This window comes from Elaeis guineensis, chromosome 13 (assembly GCF_000442705.2).
Source record: "Elaeis guineensis isolate ETL-2024a chromosome 13, EG11, whole genome shotgun sequence".
Classification (NCBI taxonomy): Eukaryota; Viridiplantae; Streptophyta; class Magnoliopsida; order Arecales; family Arecaceae; genus Elaeis; species Elaeis guineensis.
Genome location: NC_026005.2, coordinates 72,518,429 through 72,536,476, shown reverse-complemented (window position 1 = coordinate 72,536,476; position 18,048 = coordinate 72,518,429). Strand labels below are relative to the sequence as shown.

At 34.2% G+C, this 18,048-nt stretch overlaps 1 long non-coding RNA gene across 3 annotated transcripts; it reads right to left on the bottom strand.

The window, feature by feature from the left end:
- Positions 1-2,802: 2,802 nt before the first annotated feature.
- Positions 2,803-11,596, bottom strand: LOC105056070 (uncharacterized). 3 transcript variants are annotated; one of them, XR_012136347.1, is made up of 4 exons: positions 11,347-11,596; positions 9,599-9,852; positions 8,995-9,098; positions 2,803-3,192 (listed from the first exon to the last, which is right to left on the bottom strand). It is a non-coding gene; the product is annotated as an uncharacterized lncRNA (long non-coding RNA). The 3 variants fall into 3 exon arrangements; XR_002165911.3 differs by lacking the exon at positions 8,995-9,098 and having other exon boundaries at positions 2,803-3,172; positions 11,347-11,595; XR_833790.3 differs by lacking the exon at positions 8,995-9,098 and having other exon boundaries at positions 11,347-11,590.
- Positions 11,597-18,048: the final 6,452 nt, after the last annotated feature.

Genomic DNA, 18,048 nt, shown 5'->3' with positions numbered 1-18,048 from the left:
TCACAGATTGAAAAGTGGTAGTACCTTTCTTTTTTTAAATATCTTTTTAAGATGTACGGTTAAGATTTTGTAAAATATCAATGAATGGTTATGATGAAATACTGAATAGTGTATAATATTATATTAATATTATCCTAATATTTATATGAATATAATATTAATATTATAATATTTATTATATTTAATATTATTATAATATTTGCATCAATATAGTATTTTTTATTAATATTAATATAATACTTATATTAATATATTAATATTGATATTAATATAATATTATATTTATATCTATATTAATAAATTTATTATATTAAAATATTCATATAATATTAATATATATCAGTATTATATTAACATAATAAATTATTATGGTCTAACTTATATTATAACATATTAATATTATATTTTATATTAATATAAATATAATATTTATATTTATATAAAATTTAGAAACAAAAAGGTATGGTCATATATCTACCAAGAGTATAATATATAAGTATTTTATATAATTTTTTAGAAAAATAGGTGCTCAATCAAATGTAAGTTATTCTGTAATTAATCACTTTTTCATAATCAACTAAACATATCAAAATTCTATTCGCAGGAAGTTAGTTCCTGGAAAGTTATTTTCTGAAAAGAAAGTACTTTTCGTGAACCAAACGAGTCCTACAAGTTTTAGATTATGAATTGAAACTTAATTATTCATTTCAAAATATAAAAGTTAATTAGAATACCTAATAGGGATGGTGGCTTATTTTTTTCTAGATGGAGGATTAAATTGCACCTTTCGGCATAACTCATCCCGTCTTCTCATGTAAACTCCATTATATATTTGAATGCTGGGAAATTTTTGAAAAAAAAATAAAATGGGGGTTTAATAGTGTTGATCATTGTATACCATCCTCGAACTCTCATTTTTTTTTTCTTTTTTCTTCATCCACTACAATTGATATGGAAAAACTAAACTTCAAGGGTTTTCAGTATGTTTCAAAGTTTAATGAGATTGTCTATGAATATCCTTTTGGATATTATAATGCTTGTCTCAACGTTGGAGGATGACCGTCTAGTCTTCATTCTCTATAGATTTTTATGAATAAGAAGGGCATGGGACCGGTTGTTGATGTAAATATTTTGATATATTTGACTTAAGCGAAACAAAAGAATCTTTTTTCATCGGCAAGCATGTATTTTTTCAATCTTCGAAAGGATCCTTCACTTTTTCATCTTTGGAGTCCTTTGGGGCCGAAGAAATTTCAATCTTTGAAAGGATCCTTCACTTTTTCATCTTTGGAATCACTTGGGGCCGGAGAAAATGAATAGAAGGCACCATCAAATTTGAACTTGTGTCTTCTCTTTAGCTTCATCTTAATTTTCTTCTCTCCCTTTCGTACCTCATCAGATCTAACTTCTTTTTGTACATGTAGCCACTTCTAATTTAATAAATTTAAGTGGGGGAGGTACCTTACTTCATGTTCCATCAAAATAAAAGGGAAGACCCTCTTGCATATTGAAGCATGAAGGCTTAGCATGTGGAATTTGGGATCGAGAAATTAGGCACAAAAGCAAGGGAGGCAATGGAATATGTACTTGGCTTTGTCAAAAATGAATCAAGGCATCGCATATATATCTTTAGTCTATATCATCTACTAGTCATTGAAAAGGGGACATAAAGGCTGAAAAAAAAGTGGGTCTACTCACTAGCAATGTCGGTGCAAGCAATTCCTATTCTCATTCCGTCTATATTAATTATAGATTCACAATGTAGCTTGATTTACCATCGGCATTGGACACTCCAAACAATGTATGCAAACCAACCTGGCTATCCAACAGGATTCATGCTGTCCAACCAAATGGACAGGTTCTCCATCAAGATAAAGGCTGCAGCTGCTTTCAAAGGGGGCATCAGAATGGGCCAAAAGAACTCATGCTTCCCTATTGGCTGCCAACCGGAATCAGCTCCAGTGAGTCCAGAAGATAAGAACAGATTACAGCATCATTCACAAGCACACGGCATCAAGATGAGGACAACGGACATGACCTTTCAACACAAAGCAAATATAATGATTGATAAACATTAGAATTTCATAGCCTGATATAAAGCATGACAGCTTGCCGGCCATCTTGTAGCTATCAAGGAAAATGCTCTGAAAAAAAGAGATTAAGATGCCATGAAATGGTCTGATTGCTTAAAATTAATTTAATATAAAAAAATAAATTTCATATCAAATTATCATATTTGATGTAAAAAATAAAGAGATATGATAAACAAATTGATGAACCCCATATTTATTTTTTAGAGAGAGAAGGTTAAAAAAAAATATCAAAAAAAAATTGATATTTGATAAACTTTCAAACGATGGTAATCTACATTTGATAAAAATATTTTTAATAAAATAAATATATAATAATTAAATTTATTTTGATGTTTTCCTCAATTCATTCAATAAAAAATTTTTGTAAAAAAATTAAAATGTACATGATATCATACAACGGACTATGTGATTATAGCCATCATATAAAAACTATTTAAAAATATAATAGATATTAATAAAATTATTTTATATTGATGGAGATACTTATAAATTTGACCATCAAATATAATAAATTTTTTTAATATTATTTTTTAAAATAATTTTTTCATCTATCAAATGTAATAAATATTATTTTTCTCCATAATTATTTTTTTAGATAAATGATAAAATATTTCTAATCGCAAAGCATATTTGGAGGAAGTTTGGACGCTGTGGTTGCTATACAAGTATTATTCATTAATCGATTTTGTCATCGAGAAACATCTGATCAGATCCTAAACTGTTGCAGCTAGTAAAAATATTCTCTTAGTTGGTGAACGGTGAGCGAAGCAGATAACACATTTTTCTATCACCGATCGTTACTTTTTACAATATCGACAATAATGACTGCTGTAAATTATTCTTTTTCTAAATAATAACATTCGCAGACGCCTGAGAAAAGAACAACCACTGTAACCATTATAATGATCACTGATGATGGTAGCCACCATAACAGGATTGCAGTATTACCAAAAGCTTGACTTCTGATCCCAATCTCCCAATTTGACCCTTGTCTATGTTTCACTCTCCCTCAAGTTTGCTGCCTTCCTTCCAGGAAGGGTAGATTTAGATGCTGACACACAACTGAGCAAATCCATTTCCTAATGTGACATGCCATGAACTGTAACATGAACCAGCAGGCTATCAGCAATCTCAAATCACAGTTCAAATGTGTGCCTTATAACAAATAATAAACAAATAATATAAAGAAAAATAGTTGGATAGATAGATAGATATACAAGCACAAGTTTTCTCCTGCTTACAAGATTAGAACATCCATAGAACTTGATTAATTGCGACAATATAACAAAGCAAACAAAAATCTCATTCCATTCTTTTAAAATAATTATTTAAGAAGCACGTTTTTATCACGATGACATGCATCCCTAGAATTTTGGAAGTTTAATATTTTGCACCCGAGTACAATACAGTGGTAATGCAATTATAAATACTAAAGCAGTATCCCCAAGATTACACTGCAGCAAAGGGGTTGATTGCTTGACCCGCTCCGAAGAGTGCACCAGGGATGAACGATTGATCACATGGTTTCAATAAACAAAGAAGATCCACTATCATAATTCAAAGAAGCCTACAACAACCCTAAAGTCACCCTCCTGTCATAGATTATAGCAAAACTCCACTATGAAGTATATGAGCTTAAACATAAAGATAAGGCTCTCTTTTTAGATGAATACATAAGTAATATGTCTCAGGCATGCGCAGTCTATTGATGGATATTAGAAAACTATCTCCCAGTTTTGGAAGACAAGTCTTGGCATACACTTGCAGGACCCAATGATTTTTAGTTGACTAACCAACTAATCTGACTTGAAGTATAGCTTTCCCAGAAGATTAAAATCAATGGATTGTGTTCTTATGAATGTGTTTATTGCATGCTCTAATGAATATCTTAGACCTTCGTTCCATGAAACATCAAAAAATATTAGGGCATTAGCTGAAGGGTACATCGTGGCCTCATGAGGTTTCATCATTGAGGCATACATATTTCACAGCAGTTCTAAGAATATCCAAAAACATCAGAACAAGTCATACAAAATTACCGAAGTGGTTTAGCATCAGCTAGATCCACTAGAAGCAAATCTTCTGGTACATAGGAAACCAAATCTTCATTTTTTTACAGGACAGGGTTAAACTAAGCTAATTAAGCAGCAGAAATATTTGAAAATTTAGTTAATTTCCAGAGACGTGCACTGGCTTGGAGATGATTGTGCTGAAACAGTGTCACAAATATTGGTCTGATAATATTGTGTCATTCTTTTCACTAACGAAACAACTGCTTTTTAAAATTAGTGATTAAATTGAACAAATGAGATTAAATGGTGTTCCATAAACATCTGCATTAAATACGTCATATTAAGGTTATATAATGATCATATGTTTACTGTTACTTATTGTTAGTTAATTATTAGTTTCTTTCTCTCATTTTAATCATTAATTTCCATAATTAGCACATTTTTTCTCTCGCTAAGACTAATAAAAAAAAATAAAAGATCTAATGTACCCGGAACAAATTGGCTACATTCTCATCATGTTGTGTGCAAAACTGCAATGTCAGTTTACTCATGCAATTTCACATTTTTGAGTCAACAAAAGTAATATTCAACTGTAAACTCACGCATTAAGAAAAAAGAAAGAAAGAAAAAAATCTATCAGGTAAAACATGGTTACAAAGATTTCTTTTGCTCTCTGTTTATATGTGCTTTGCTGATTCACGAATTGCAGCCGCTTACCATCCATCCTCTGATGTCTCCTCTCTGAATCGATCTTACAGCCCAACTAATATCCAAAATACACCAATTTTCTAGGGTCCTTTACCAGCATGATGGGCAAGATGCACAGCTAAAGGCCTGCTATTAAGAGAACTCCATCTTTTACCTGATAAAACTCCTATAAAATGTGCTTTGCAGGGGAAAAAAACTCCTCTCAGTTCATTCATCAAATCTTTTCCTACATGCTGAAACAATTTAGCATGTGTAATATCCTCAAAATTCTGCAATTCAACCTTGTTATAGATAATTACCGTGGTCTTCCAAATCTTTAGAGCTAGAGTTGCCAACCATGACAGTTGATGTCCTCACCTTCATCACTATAAAGATATTTGTTTCCTGTATCTAATCCAATCCTAGTTAAGAAAATAACATAAACCACCTGAAGTCCTCAGAAATTTGAGGAGCAGAGCAAGTATGGATATTATGCATATTCTTGAGAAGTTGAAAAACAATGTGTGGAAACAATCTATAGAAAGGAAAAAGACAATGCTTGCAGTGGCCAGTATCTTATAAATTGGAAATCTATGTGCAGAAGCAAGAAACAAGGTAGTTCAGGGGTCATTTTGATCTCAAGGATTTCAATCTTGCTTTGTTGAGTTAGTGGTGGTGGAGATTTCTGTCTTCAGATTCGGATCTTTCCTGCAAGTTGGTTAACTGGAATTTTCATAGAAGGAGACCTGTTAGAGGTTTGAGCAATGTTGCTTCACCTTTTCAGAAAAGGATGATAGAATCAAAGCAACCTTTCTTGTGCAGCCTCTAATTTCAATTAGCTGATGGTAAGAAATTCAGGTTTTGGAAGGATGTGCGGATTGAAGTCTCTACCCTTTCTGAAACACTTCCTAGACTAGTTGGTTGTAGAAGCCAATGAAGACAATATTTTATAAATCAGATGGAATGGAATACTGGTCAATGCAGACTGGCTACTAATTTCAAAGATTTCATTACTAATTCTTTATGTTGCAGTCAAAGGCTCATGGCTCGGCATGTGAAATATTGTCCGCTTTAACTTACGGCCGATAACCCGGAGACTGTATGGGCCATTTTGGGACTCACGGTTTTGCCTCTTAAAAGCTGCCTCACGTAGGAAGGATGGTCTCCTCCTATATAAGCTAGATTCCCTCTTGACTCCAACTAATGTGGGACTAATGAAGCCCTTTCTTCTATACCACAACATAATCCTCCTAGTCAAGAGAAAATCTGTGTACTCTACAGACCGTGTCTATGTACTCTCATAGAGTGGTGTTTTAGACGAAAGGAGCCCCACAGTGCATCGAGGGTGATGCCTTCCTAGCGCTAATGTTGCAATCAAAGGTCAAGGGGTCGAATAGCTCGGATGGTTGGGTTAACTCCACACCCGCATGCGTGAGGTATTGTCTGCTTTGGCCTCTAGCGCTATCGCACAGGCCCTCACTGTTTTGTCTTTTTAAAGATGCCTCACGTGGAAAGGATGGTCCCTTCCTATACCAGCTAGATTTCTCCTTGACTCCAACCAATGTGAAACTAATGATGCTCCTTCTTCTACACCACAACATAGCCCCCTCAGTTAAGGAAGAATATGTGTATTCTACAGATTGTGTCTGTATACTCCCACAGAGTAGTGTTTTAGGCGAAAGGAGCCCAACAGTCCATGCACTAATGTTGTAGTCAAGGGCTCATGGCTCAACACATGAGGTATTGTCTGCTTTAGCCTACTCATAATCCGGGAGCTATATGGGCCATTTTTTGAACCTCACAGTTTTGTCCCTTAAAAGACGCCTCACGTGGGAAGGATGGTCTCTTCCTATATAAACTAGATTAACCTTTGACTCCAACCAATGTGGGACTAATGATGCCCTTTCTTTTTAGAAGTCAAGAGCTCATGGCTCGGCACGTGAGGTATTGTCCGTTTTGACCTACGACCCATAGTCCAGAGGCTGTATGGGCCGTTTTGGGCCTCACAGTTTTGCTCCTTAAAAGGCGTCTCACGTGAGAAGGACGGTCTCCTTTTATATAAGCTAGATTCCTCTTTGACTCCAACCAATGTGGGACTAATGATGTCCTTTTTTTTACACCATAATACTTTCAAAGGCGACTACCTATCTCTCTTCAAAAAGATACAAAGATACTTTCCTAACTCCATTGCTGATCACCCACTTTGGAGATGGGTTAGCTCTGAAGCTCTTCAGTAAGGAGTTTATACAGATATTTCAAAATGGACGTATGAGTTCAGCATAAGCAAAACCTATGTGGAAATGCTCCATTCTAGACAAGGTCAAATTTGTCAACTGTTAGCAGCTCATCATCCGATTCTCACAGCACAAAATCATAGAATGAGGAGTTCAACAGCATCAAACTTCTGTTCTTTGAAATCTGCATGACGAAATGGTGTATCATCTTAATCTTCATTGCAGATTTACTTGAGTTACCAGAAATAGATAGGCAAGGGTTTTAGGAAAGGGGAACTTCCTTAGACTGTGAAGGATTTATGGACATCTAGTAGGAAAAGAGAAATCAGTAGCAAAAGGCAAAACATGGAACAGGAGGGAAATATTGTGGCCATTATCATCTGCTGGCAGATTTGGTGAGAGTGAAACAATGAAACTTCCAGTGGAACTAAGGAGAAAGGTTTGCAGATGATTGAAGCAAGTCAGTTACTTGCCACCAACCGGACAAGGTTTGCCAATCACAATTCTTCAGCAGATCAGACCTACTTTCTTATACTAGAAAACTTAGTTGTGTGCCTTGGTAGGGGCTCTTTTATGTTTTTAATTCTCCTATGCCCTTCTTCTCTTTCTCCTTTGTTCTTCATTTCCTTACTCTTTTTTCTAATCTTCTTCTCCCATTTTTGCTTTTCTTGGGAATTCTTTTAGGCTACTGGTCCTATCTTTCCTTTCCTCAATGAAAGCAGTAGAGCGCCTCACTTCATCATTTTCCTCAAAATGAAATTACAAGACCATACATGGAATTGGGATGCACTTTAGAAAGACACCACATAAATATTGCATGTCAGACCCTTAACAGTGAAAAAGAAAGCAAAGTACGTACTATGTAGTTTCTAAGCAGAGCCTTCTGCATGCAAAAGTTTCCCAATGAATCATAACTTCATCTTGCAATTTCTTTCTTTTACATGACTTACACTAACCGCATTGAAAGAAGGCTATTTCTCTTGCATTTTCCCTAGAAATCTTAGTAAAAAAATGTCAGTAATCTCCTATTCTCTCTATCTGCCTCCTGCAATGCAACTTTCTCTCAGGAAAAGACTGCATTTTCTTTTGGTTATTACCTATATAAGATATCTTGCTCATGACAATGGTAAGGATTTTGCTACAGCATCACTCTTTTGTGGCTGAATGCTAGTAAAAATTGCTCAGAAATAACATAGGGACATTCCTGATTACATTATATAATTAAAATCAAAAACCGGTAAACAAATGATAAAATACAGGAAACAAGAGAGATTTTTTTTTTTTATAGATCAGCATTAAACAAAAAAGGATCATGTAATATTTTATGGTCTGTTTCGAATAGCTCAATGTAAATGAAACAACATATTCTTAATCATTCATCAATTTGATAACTTAGAAGTATTTGGATGAACTCATAAGTCATAATCTCCCTCTTGTAGCCAAATGACTAACCTTGTCTTGTATTCATACATTTGCTTTTGTTTGTGAGCTGCTGTTTGTATGTCCAGTGTACATGAAACCCATTAATATACTACATCTACCTTCACATATAAGAAACCAATGGATGGATCAAAGTAATTAAAGGTCAGAATAATCCACAAAATTAGGAACTGTTTTTTTCTCTCTTTGTGTTTGTTTTATTTTATAATCATTGTTTTTATTTCTTTTTTTGGATGGGCTTGGACAGTCTAAGGAGGAGACCCTCCTATTCCATCATTCAAGAAAATAGGCAAGGACTATATTAACTGCAAAGGAAATAGTAGACCTAGAACTATGCACTATCAGACTTATTTGGGGACTGGGTCCAATTTTCGCTTTTTGATAAATTGCTCGGACTTCAAATACAGATTAGTTCCTCTGGTTAGAATTTATCTTCTTTTTCATATGTTTCACCTCTTCCCAAGTCTAAGGAAACATTTGCTGTATAGTTGCATTACATGGTATTTCTCTCAAGGACAGGGGTTGTACCTTTCATGATTCCCCTTCCTAAGCATGAGTCCACCATCGGATCACACAATGGCCACTTTAAGATCTGTGCAGGAAGATGAATGGAGTTCGGAGTGCTTTGAGATCTGTGCAGGATGCGATCCAATGGTCAATAGCATGAAAGAAGATTGATCATTCTTTCGCATGAAAGATACCACGCAAACCCTTCTCTCAAGCTGCCAACTAGCACTCCATTGTCTATGTTTTATTCCAATTCATAAAGATTGTTGGTCAAAATTAAGAATTTAAGATTGAGGATTGCTCTGAAGAATCCTTAATCAACTAATAACTAGATATGAAAGATTTTATAACTTGATATTTGTTTACATGGAGAAAAATTTGGACAGTAAGATATAATCAGTAATCCTGAACCCATTTTTTCATCTAATATATCACTTAATATATCATTCAGATAAAATGCACTTCCAAAAATTGTGTTAGGCATAATTTACCATAACACAAATTGAGTTGCTCAGCTACAAATGTTCGAGCTTAGCAATACATTGAAAAAAGCATAGAAGATCCCTTTTAGAGAACAGAAAGTAAGCGTAGATGTTCATAAGTCTAAGAGGAGCAAGAAGATGACCTTAGCTTTCAGGATCACTCTGTGGATGAATTAATGGAAGCCTGGAGCAATCAGGACATTGCATGCGCCCTTTAGATTGACATTTCTTACATGGTATCAACTGTTTTGGCATGCTTCCATCTCCAGGTGGCTCAAAAAAATCATAAAGCATGCTGAAATCAAATGGCCCTCCTTTTTTGACGGAACCTACTCCCTTACATTGCGAGCAAGCTATCATCCTAAGATCACCACATCTCTTGCACATTCCCAGAGAACTGCAAGAAAGCACTCCAGAATAGGAAATCAAGGAAACAGAGGAAGTAAAGAACTTTATTTATTGATGCATGTATAGTCATAGACTAATTAGTTAAGCTATGTAGTAGATGGCTGCTCAAATATATTAAAAAGGCATTGAAGAGTGTATACATAGAAAAGATGAGGTAAACAAACAACCGTTGAGATGACTACTGCCTACTCATGCGGTATCGCTTCCACATATGGTTATGAGTAAAATGAAATTTTTAGCAACAAAAACAAAAAAAGAAATTAAGCCAGTTGCTCATGAAATCCCTATTAAAATAATATACAGGGTACTTGGCTATATTGGTGATTAATATGGTGGAGGCAAAGCATTTGACTGTAAATGGTATTTTCTTCATCACTAGTGGGAATGTTTGGTTCGCGACCAGACTTAGAATCGGAATCGGAATTGCAATCACAATGGACTGGAGGGGTGTTTGGTTGGGGGGAGTTGGGGTTTGGAATCAGAATGAGAATGGATGACTCCCATTCCAACCATTTGGTTAAGAGGAGTTCCATTCCGGTTTCAATTCCGGAGTGGAATGAGAATGGCCCAATCCTCCTAAAACTCAATCCCCACTCTCCCCTAAGGATTCAAATTTTCATTCTGATTCCAGTCATGAACCAAACACTTTGGGGGAATTTGGTCATTCCAATTCTCATTCCAATATATTCTGATTTTGATTCCAAACGTGAGCCAAACACGATATGGAATGAGAATTGGAATGGTCATATCATCCAACCATTTGGTTCGAGACCAGAATCGGAATAGGATTTGAATACCAGGGAAAATAGGGATTAGATTTTAGGAGAATGGGATATTTCTATTCCCCCTTGAAATCGAAATAGGAATGGGACTCCCCCCAACTAAACAACTTCCCATTCCCATCGCAAAGTCCAATTCCCCCCGACGAAACATGCCCTAAGGCTACAAGCGGATCAAACAAATCCATTTCCAACCTCGAACAAATCAAAAATATGAATTGAATTGGATCTGAGACCCAAGCTGTAAAGAAACCAACTCAAAAAAAGCAAAGCTGATATGTTACTGACAGCATCCTTAATGTATGTGATCCATTTTATTTGTCAATAAAGCTGCTCATCAACCTTATTGCAAAATGTGATAGTGATCATGCCAACGTATTGTTAAAATTGTTATTTTCTTGTACAACATATTTAGAACGCAACTAACCGAATCTTTATGTGTTTATTATGGTTTTATGTCTGGGTTATTTCCAACTCAATTCGGATATAAATCAGGATTGGATGGTGCCAGAACCCAATCCAACCCACCAACCTTGCAAGCCTGAACACCGATAGTAAAATGGATAGGCAGGTGCATAAATAGGACCAAAAAACTAAACAATTATTCATGCTCTCCAGCACTTGTTGACAACGAGGATGCAAGAAATCGTGTTGACAAAGTACAATTAGATGGAAAGGGAACCCATTTAGAGAAAGAGAGAGACCTTCTTTGAGAGGAGGAGATGAAGGCGTCCACTCTAGGGGCCGCGACGGTGGCGCAGAGCAGTAGAGCGCCGACTCCAAACCCGGCTATTTCGCTGGCTGTGAGGTTTTCCATTACCAATCACCTCAAGTGTCTAATGGCCATGCATCCTGCGCGTTTGACAAGAGAACGGAGAGAAAGGAGTACAAACTGGGCAAGGGAAGGGTAGGAAAAGGATGAGGGTTGCCGAGAAAGGATGAGGTTCGTGGATATTTCATTTTATTGTACTAAAAAATTAGTCAGACAACTGTTAGCTCAGTAGTGTAGGCGTCGGTTCGAGGTTTCTGGTAAGTTTATTTATTTTCGTTTCCGGCTTCATCTTTTAATATTAAATATTTTTAATATTCAACTAATTTATAAATAATACATGTAAGATTCACATATAAAATTAGATGTGACCCCTGGATCAAGCACTAGAACACAATCTTTTGCTTCCTCATTTTTTTTTTTTTTTTTTTTTTGGTTATCCTATTCTTGCAACTAATGCTTATGTGTGCGCGTCTGGGAATTTCATTGCGTGTTATGTCTATTCTCATTTATTAAAAGGGCAAAAAAAAAAAAAAAAAAAAAAAAAAGAGAACACCAACTCCTAATTTGCGAACAAACATGGCTTTCACTGGTTATCAATTAACCACTGAAAAAAAAATTTTGTTTATCTTTATATAGAATTACTCACCTCTCTTGCATTATCTTGCAAGAGAGACTGAATTCAAAGAATAGACGGCTGCTCCTCGTCAAATCTTATACATTTATATTTCTTTTATGCTAATAAAATGGACACTGTTTTTTATATAAAATAAATTATGTATGAATCAAGAGTTCATAATTTTTATTTTTTTTTTGATCTTTTTTATTATATGAGAGAATATTTGGCTAAAGATAAACCAAACAACTACCAACGAACTTTTATTAGCAAATACCAATAAATGGATGCATGTCCCCTATGGGCTTGCTATTAAAGGAAAAGAAAAAAAAAAAAAAAAAAAACAGGTCAACACATGCAATGCATATTAAAGAAAAAGATATTACACGTCTAAATATAAACCTACATATTTACGAAACAAAACTATAAAATAAAAAATATAAATATAAAATATAATATTTAAATAAAAGAAGAATAAATAATAAAGCAAACAAAAACAAAAACAGATTTAAGATAAGCTAAAAAATTGAATAAAAATTTTAATCTTTCAAGGCCACTAGCATCATTGCATTCATCACTTACTTTATACCAGATTCCACGATCTCTAGTAAATCATTTTCTACATGCTCTTATAAAAGGCGCTATTAACAATTAGAGGACCATATTACCTCCAAGATTTCTTTAGTAGTCTCCTTATTTGTTGAGCATTAAAAGTGCGAGGCTGATTGCTTGGTACAAAACTCGAAGAGAAGAGCTAGTGTTCCGGACCAATTTTAATAAAAACAAGACATGCACAAATTTATTTTTGAATGAGATTATCTTTTGAAAAGTATAAATATATTTTAAAATTAATTGAAGGCTATTTTGATTAAAAAATTTGATAGTCAAAACTTTAAAGATAATTTTTTTTTGATAAATTGGATAAAATTAAATCATTCTAGAATAAATACATCCATGGGAATCGGAAAAGAAAATATTAAATAGAACTTTTCAAAATATGAAATTCTCATTTTATAATGGATTATAGATTAGATTCTTGTGTTGCATCTGAATGTTATATAGTTGACTTAATGACTCAATCTCATCATCTGAGATTTAGACACAATCCGAGGCCTATTAAGGCATACAACACTAAGCCCGTATGAGGGGCAATACAAGCCGGACAGGCTAAAGGCCCAGAAACACATACAACGCAAGGCCGACAACTGGCCCAGTGCCGACCATGGAGAACTCTTCCCCTGGGCTCTTTTCTTTGAAGCATATCAAGAATAAGAGATCTGTGCCACATGTTGTTACCATTGTCCTATCAATCACATCATTCTTTTCCAAAAGAAAATCAAAAAAATATTGAGAAAAGTTATTATTTTAATTATATATATAAAGAAAGTCTTTGTGCATCACATGTGGTACAATAAAATTGCATGGAGCGTACCACTCAATTATCTTAAAGCACATAGCGTACTTAATGATGGAACAGATATTTAATGTTGATAAACTTTTTTTTTGTCAATTTTTTCATAAAATAATGAAGAAACAGCATTATTACTTCTTAATATCTTATATGATTTTTTTATGAATATATATAACATCCTGAACTATATATATGACTTCCTGTATATTTGTAATATTTTGAATAATATATATGGCTTCATGATGCCTTGTACAACTTTCTATGAATATATATAACATCTTAAATAATACATATGACTTTTTATAAATATACATAATATCTTAAACAATATATATGACTTTCTGATATCTTATATGACTTTTTGTGAATATCTATGACATTCTGAGTAATATATATAACTTCCTGTGAACATATATAACATCCTGAACAATATATATAGCTTCCTAATGCCTTATATGACTTTCTATCAATATATATGACATCCTAAATAATATATATGATTTTTTATGAATATATATGATATCTTGAACAATATATATGACTTTCTGATGTCTTATATGACTTTTTATTGATCATATAAGGCATCAAGAAGCTATATATATTATTCAAGATGTCATATATATTCACAAGAAGTCATATAAAGCATTAAAAACTCATATACATTATTCAAGATGTCATATATATTTATTAGAAGTCATATAAGATATTAAAAAATTATATATATTATTTAGGATATTACATATATTCATAGAAAGTCATATATATTATTTAAAATATCATATATATTTATAAGAAGTCATATCAAGCATTAAAAGGTTATATATATTGTTCAGAATATCATATATATTATTCAGGATGTCATAAAAATATAGAAAGTCATATATATCATTTAGAACGTCATATATGTTCATAGAAAGTCATACAAAACATCAAAAAGTAATAATATTATTTTTTTCTTTATTCTATGGAGAGAATGATATTTTTATTACTGAAAATTAGAGGAAAAAAAGCTGAATAGTATTAAATATCTATTCCATCTAAGTACGTTATGTGCCTCAATATTATTGGATGGTGCACTCTTATTGCATCACCTGCAGTGCACAAAGAATTACTTATATATATAAAGAGAGAGAGTGCATGCACCCATATGTACTTTGAAGTTCAAAGGTTTTGGTCACAATACGTACTTTTGAGTTGCTAAAAGGTGATAAGCCTAGAGCATTTGGTATAGGATGATCATCATAAGATCAAAGATAATATAGATGGAAGTGATAAGATCACCATATTTGATTATATTATGGTGATTATATGTAGTAGTATTCTCAAATTACTAACTATTTTTTAAATCGATGTCTAATCCAATGATGAGATTGTAGCGAAAATTTAGTGCAGGGGCAAAATGGTAATTTTAAATTTTTTTCAAAATTACTATTTTACAGTAGAATTATTAATTAATCTCATTAATTAATACTAATTAACCCTACACTAGGATCTAAATATGATACAACAGCATGCATTTAAATTTGAAATTCAAATTTGAATCAGTAAACCTTTTACAGTACTGTGTTCAGAACACATCACCTTTTGCGGGTAGTCGATCACCGCAATCTGATCACCATCGGGGGGCTCTGATCGTCACGTCGCAGCCACACAAATGTCTGGCCTCTGTGGATCGTCCACACGAAGCTCCCGTCTGATCAGCTCCTCACGAATACTAGTTCGTGATTTCACCCTTTTTATGGCAGATGTTGATCGAACTCCTTCGATCAATGTGTGCCGACTCCTCGGATGCTCCAGATCGTTTGCACGATTTTTTGAGAGGCTGATGGATCTCTCCCTGAAATTTGGTGGACTCACGACACTCGTGGCACACCAATCTCACTTCCCAAACCCTAGGTAGAAATCCTAGGGTACACACTAGAAACCCTGTGCTCAATTTTCTTTCTTTTCTTTCTTTTTCTCTCGGAAGGTTTTGGACCTTCACCTTGCGCACAAACTTTTCTCACGCCTCAAAGTTTCTCTCCTAAAATTTCTACGCACGTCCCACCTTTCTCTTCTTTTTAAAACAACGTCGAACGTGTCTTATCTACGTGAGAGGATAAAGATAAGTGGTTGCACATTTGAATTCAAATCAAATTTGAATTCAAATGCAAAACCAACTCATCCCTATCCACTTGTGTGTGAGAAGAGAAGGGGCGTGAGTTGATTTGTGCGTGGAGAGTTTACACGAGAAATATTTTCTCGTGTAAAATATGGGGCGCACAAGATAAGACCATGGCGCATGGATTAGTTAGTTGCTCATTCAAATTCAAACTTTCTTTTGAATTTGAATGGCCAACCAACTCATTTTTATCCAGATATTTGGCACACAAGGGTGGGCGTGGGATGGCTTCTGCATGGAGAAAATTCATGAGAAGTTGCTTCTCGTGAATTTAAATATGCACAGAAGAAGTGAGGTGGCGCAGGGAGAAAAGTCAAGGTAGTTTGAACCTAATTGAGCCAACCTAATCTAAATAGGTTAAGCACAATTAGAATAAATTAAATCCAACTTAATTAAGCTTAATTAGGCTCAATAAAATTCTAATCAAATCAGGAATTAACTAAACCTAACTCCTGATCAAATCAGGAACTAAACCACCTTAGCGATTAGGTCAACATTTAACCTAATCGGGTCAATCCAAACTGAATCCAATTCAATTGGACTTGATCTAAAAATAATTACTCAATCAAATTGAGTTAATTAGTGATCAAATTACTAATTAAACCTCTCATAAATATTGAGTCCAAATCCGATGGGCAATCAGGCATCAGAGACCATCGATATGAAACCCTGATCAAAGAGTTCAAATTTCAAATTCAAAATTTAAAATTCAAAATTTTGACCCCGGTACCCAAAATGTGTGGAACTCATGATCAGAGAATTCTAATTCTCAATCATAGAGTCCCGGACACATAAGACTCATAATCAGCCATTTGATCAGAAAGGAACCACTAATGTGTGTGACCCCGCAGGTTCGAACCTAAGCCGGTAACACAGGAATCAATTCCTGTACTAATCGAAGTGACCATCTAGCAATGGTACCCGACGATCGGATAGGTCGAATAATCGCAATCGCAACATTCAGAACCTACGTGAATATGGTTACCGTATAATTCATCCCTTTTGACCCCTGTGTTTAGGATGACTCAGGGTTAAACTGTCAACCCTGATGATATCATCCGAATCGTGCTCAACTCAATTAGTCCTGTGACTCCTCACTAGGACTACCCTGACCAAGGTTTTGCTAAATTGAAACACGACTGTACACAGCTCCTAAACTGGAGTGGTCAATCCCATCTTGACACACGCACCGACAAGTCAAGTACTTGACTACACCCAGCAGCTTTCCATCATTGAATTAGAAATTCAGGTAGTCCAGTGCCTAAGTACAGTGAGTTGCTTGCAAGTCACCGTGGCGGTCTCAGGTCAGAGGGACATTTATACCCATATTCCATCGGAGCAAATCTTGACAGCAGAAATAGCTTCGGAGTTGGTCACGTTCAGTGCAGATGTACCATTACATCTCACCTGTATGCCATACCAGTGTCTCCACACTCTTTGGTTATGAGGACAACCAACCCATATGGCACACAACGACCTATGCTCGATAAACATTGTCGTCCTTGGTAACAACGTATCATTTGGTCGCGAACATGTTTAAGGACTAAGCGACAAATCCTCCTTTGTCGAGTCTAAATAGTCCTAAGGACTTCACCACAACACAGGAGTTCATTAGAAGATGAAACATTTGTGATGAAAAAATATCAAAATAATTTTTATTTATTTATAATTCATGTACAATACAAAAGGAGCACAACCGTCAACAGGCTGACGATTGGCTTTGGGACACTATTCCCAACAGAGATATCCATCATTGAGATTGGGTATCCAAGATCACTTTAGGATAATGATCTTGGGCCGAGATTTGGAGATAAAAATCTCTCATTCCATAAAAAAATATAGATATATCAATATATTATTAATATATTATATCAATATTATACATTACTATATTATATGTTATATTATTAATCACATTATTATACTTTATATTTATAAAATAAAATTAATTAATATATTATTTTTATTTATCTTATTATTCTAATCATAATAAATATTAGTATTAAAATAATATATTATAAGTCTAATTAATTCTATAATTATAATTAATGTATCTTTATAAAGTTAATAATTTATAGAACTAATAAATATATTTTATAAAATATATTAATAATTAATATTGATATATTTAGAATACTCCATCCATCATGGTGCTGGCATCCCAATAGCGGCCCTACACATATCTTTGTTAAGAGGTACTAGAATAACCAACAAACCACTGCCACATGGACTTCCACGATTGTGCTGAAGGAATTTGGGAGTTTTCCATTCGCTAGGTGTCAAATTGCCAATTTCGCTCCACTATGCAACTTCAACAAATTTAGGACATGCAAGCTGTTATTCCTTAACAATCTAGGTGCACCTCTATGGCTAGGGGAAAAAAATGATACGTGTTTTCTAGACAATAGGTATCCACCTTCATCTATAAATTTTAATTTTTTTAAAACCT